Genomic DNA, 4,735 nt, shown 5'->3' with positions numbered 1-4,735 from the left:
GGAAGGAAGGAAGGAAGGAAGGAAGAAATAAAGAGAAAGAACAAAGAAGAGTATTTAGTACTTACTGTTTGTCAGGCACTGTGCTAAGTGCTTTACAATATTATTTAATTTGATCTTCACAACAACTTGGGGTGCTATTATTATCCTCACTTTAAATTGAGGAAACTGAGGCAGAAACAGTTTAAGTGATTTGTTCAGGGTCATACAAAAAATAACTATCAGAGCTCAGATTTGAAATTCAATTGATTTCATTGTACCACTTGAAGATATTTCGTAGTCTGGTTCCAATCTGCCTTATACTTCACTTCCATATATTTGAATTCCTAGCCAAACTATCCCATTATTTTCAGACTCTCATTCTTTTTCCATCCCCATTCCTATTCCTTTGCCTGTGCTAGTTCCAGAGCCAGAAGTGGTTTCTTCTTCCATATCATCACTTAACTAATCTGAATTCCCTCCCTTGAAGGCCTAACTCAAATAAAGAAATTCCCTTCTTTCAAGGCCCATTTCTTCCATGAAGCTTTGCTCATCCTCCCATGTGAAAGAATTCTTTTCTCTACTCAAGTTTCTCCTAACTCTTTGCTTGGGTTTCTCTATTATAATTTTATCTCCTTGCTTCGCATATTACTTAACAGTAGTAGTAGTTATACTTAGTAGTAGTAGAGGCAGTAGTAGTAGTAGTAGTAGTAGTAGTGGTACCAGCAGCTGTAGCTACACTTACTAGTACTTTTGCAAAGTACATTCTGAATGTCCCATTTTTGCATACTTGTTCCTTCTCATCTCAAAATTTCTCTCACTCCAATTAGATTTTTAATTTCTTTGGAATTAGGGACAATGTAATAACTGTCTTTGAATCCCCAGCAAGTAGAACATGACCTTGCAAATATTAGGTGCTTAATTAATGCTTTTTGATTGAAGTTCATATCTAATCAAGTCCTCGGTATATTTAACCAGTCAGTACTGTTCTGCTATCTTTAATTAGAATTTCTAAGGTCTAGCAGAAAACCTAGGGGATGCCACTGCCAAAGGTGTTTTAATGATTCTCTTTATAAAGAGGGAGTAAATTTAACTCTATTACTTGATTTATCTATTATGTTCTATATTTGATTCTCATGGATTCAGATTTACTTTTTTCCATGATTTACCTTAAAGTGGTATTTACATAAAATGATCCTGTTCCAATTTATTAGCCAGGAAACATGAATTTGCCTTTCACAAATCTATCAGGCAAAATATTTTTCTTGCTGCAATATGAAAAAAAAATCTTTATTTTGAGGTAACTAGGTGGAACAATGAATAGAGTGCTGGACCTGGAGTCAGGAAGATCTGAGTTCAAATGTGTTTTGCAGATATTTGTCAGTTGTGTGACTAGGAAAATCACTTAACCTCTGGCTGCCTCAGTTTCCTAATCTGTAAAGTCTAATAATAATAACATCTATCTTTCAGGGTTGTTGTGTGGATAAAATGTGATATTTTTCAAATACTTTGAAAATGTTGAAGTGCTATATAAATGCTAGTTATTATTTAGTAGAAACAAAATAAAAACACAATGGAAACTTCAGGACAAAACAGACAGTGATAGCAGTAGCCATTCTTGAAAGGGCTAGCACTTTTTGCTAGATCCAAACCTCATTTCTTGATAAGAAGGTTTCTACTTTTCATAGGAGGAAAAGACATTGTTCATTTTTGGGCACCTCAGTCAGTGCTTTGTGACCCTAAACTTCATAGCTGAGAATGAAGGAATAGATGCCACATTGATTTGTGAAACTGATGCAATGAATCAGAGCTCGTAGGGACTGTGCCCTTTTAGGCCTTTGTTCTCCCATGGACTCTGTGCTCAGTGACTCTGGAAAATTCTCCATGTCTTCTTTCCCTGCCCAAACCACAGAAATGAGAAGTGAACTGAGAGATAAGAAACCTGGGGTTTAGTAATGACCTTCCTTCTAATTAGGAATGTCACCTGGGCCAAGTCTTATCTGCTCTTTGAGCCTTCATTAAAATGAAGAGATTAGACTAGATTTCCTTAGGTTCCTTCAAGTTCTGACATTTCATTACTTTGAGAGAATAATAACAAATCACATTTTTTTTAACACATTAAGTTCTCTGAATCATTTTCCTTTCTACAACTCTAGGAGGCAAGACATTTAGTATCATAACCATTATTCTACAGATGAGGAAACTGTGACTTAATAAGACTATGTCATGTCCAAGTTTGGGTCATCTAACTAGTAAATGTCAGTTTAAGGATTTGATTTGAAGTCCCCTTACTCTCAGATCAACATCCTTTCCATTCCACCACACTGTTTCTTGGATATAAACCAATAAAAGTCAGAGTCTTCATATCTGTGCTGAGGAATATCAGGAATTAGTAGGGCTACAAGTAGCTGTTCTGTAGGCATTTTATCATGGATGCTCATCCCATAATCCTCTCCTGAAGAACTGAAAAATAGCACTGTGCTGAAACCACTAATTTTTGTATCTGAAGAAAGTAGCACTAAATCCACCCTAAAATCCCTAGTATTTTTGTGTGTGTAGGGGAAGTATAAGACCCCAGTATCAGAATTCTAGGGAGGCATCCTAGGATGCCACCTCAGGGGTGAAGACAGAGACCCAAAGATACTATGAAGCTTTGATCCACATTAAGAGAGGAACAGGGTAGGGCTAGGAAGATGCTTACTTGATGTGTGACCATTTTGGATTGGAGAGAATATGCCATCCAGTCACCTCTTAAATTATAGAATTCCTTAATAATCAGGTGCTATCTGTTGGAAGAATAAAGGAGTCAGTGAAATACATATGTGACACATTTAAAATGGATATTTAAAAAAATCACTCATCAGTTCCCATGCCTGTCATATTTCAACACCTTGGTAACAAAGCCTGGTTGCCCTACCTATGTAATGGTTCGGCTAAATAACAGGTTTGAAGCAAAGCTCTCAATTGCTACCAGAGTTGCCTCTATGGAGGCCTCTGGGTAAATTTCTGGCAGGAAAATACTTCTGAAAACCTAACACTGCCAAGCAAACTGAACCAATTCTGAGCTCCCTGAAGCAAAGATGTTTTGAAATGGATGAAGGAGGCCAGGTGCTAATACAGGCATCCAGGGCATAGCCCTCATTTTTGTTGGAATTGGGGTGGGGTAGGGTTTGGAGATGTTTCTGTTGGGAAGTGAATGTCACTAGGAGAAAATAAACCAAATATTTGTTGATCATCTACTTTTGTGAGGTATTATGATAGAACCCAGAGCCATGAGAGGAGCTGAATGCTGGATAGACCACCAATAGGTTAGAGCGACTCTTCAAATGCGCATTGCGCCTCGCCATCCAAAACGCGCCCAGACAGTTCGCGCATTTTACAACCTGAGTCTTCTTAGAGATCCATCTTATTTGCAAACATTCCAGTCCTACCTGGACAACAAGCTGTCTGCCAAGGGACTACTCACTGGAAGTTCAACCAAGAAATGGAACCAGTTCAGAGACGCAGTGAAGGAAACATCAAAGGCAGTCCTAGGCCCAAAACAATGCAACCACCAGGACTGGTTCGATGAGAACAACACTGCTATTGAAGACCTATTGAGCAAGAAGAACAAAGCCTTTATGGAGTGGCAAAATAACCCAAACTCTGCTCCTAAAAAGGACAGATTCAAGTCTCTCCAAGCCACGGCACAGCATGAGATCAGGAAGATGCAAGACTGATGGTGGGAAAAACAGGCAGAAGAAATCCAGCGGTTTGCTGATATGAAAAACTACAAACAATTTTTCAGTGCCCTCAAGACTGTCTATGGGCCATCAAAACCCACCACCACTCCTTTGCTATCCTCTGATGGTGACACTCTCATAAAAGATAAAAAAGGTATCAGCAACAGGTGGAAAGAACACTTCATTCAGTCAGATTCTCAAACGACCCTCTTCAGTTGACCAAAGTGCCCTTGACCAGATCCCCCAAAACCGCTCCATTGAACAACTTGATGTCCCTCCTTCAATAGAGGAAGTCCAAAAAGCCATTCAACAAATGAGTGCAGGCAAGGCACCCTGTAAAGACGGGATGCCAACCGAGGTGTACAAGGCCTTAAATGGAAAAGCCCTACAAGCATTCCACATAGTACTGACCAGCATATGGGAGGAGGAAGACATGCCCCCAGAACTCAGAGATGCCTCCATCATAGCCCTATACAAGAACAAAGGCTCATGAGCAGCCTGTGACAACTACAGAGGCATTTCACTACTCTCCACTGCCAGAAAGATCCTCGCCCGTGTTATACTCAACAGACTCCTGTCATCTGTTTCAGAGCAGAATCTGCCTGAATCACAATGTGGCTTCCGACCAGATCGCAGCACCATTGACATGGTCTTCACGGTGAGGCAAATGCAGGAAAAATGCCTTGAGCAGAACCTGAGTCTGGCCTGACTATCAGCCTCAGCAAAACAGAGGTGCTGTTCCAACCTGCACCAGGGAGGCCAACTAACCAACCTTGCATTACAATCGACAGCCCGCAGCTTTCTAACGTCAACACTTTCAAGTACCTGGGCAGCACCATCACCAACGACGGGTCTCTAGACCACGAGATCAATGCCAGGATCCAAAAGGTCAGCCAGGCACTCGGGCGGCTGCACTGCAAAGTCCTCCAACACAGCGGTGTAAGCACTGTGACGAAGCTCAAAGTGTACAACGCAGTGGTCCTCAGCTCGCTCCTGTGCGGTTGCGAGACATGGACACTGTACCGGAAGCACATGAA

The sequence above is a fragment of the Monodelphis domestica genome, chromosome 1, assembly GCF_027887165.1.
Source record: "Monodelphis domestica isolate mMonDom1 chromosome 1, mMonDom1.pri, whole genome shotgun sequence".
Classification (NCBI taxonomy): domain Eukaryota; kingdom Metazoa; phylum Chordata; class Mammalia; order Didelphimorphia; family Didelphidae; genus Monodelphis; species Monodelphis domestica.
The sequence above is the reverse complement of the archived record's forward strand: the minus strand, read 5'-3'. Positions refer to the sequence as shown.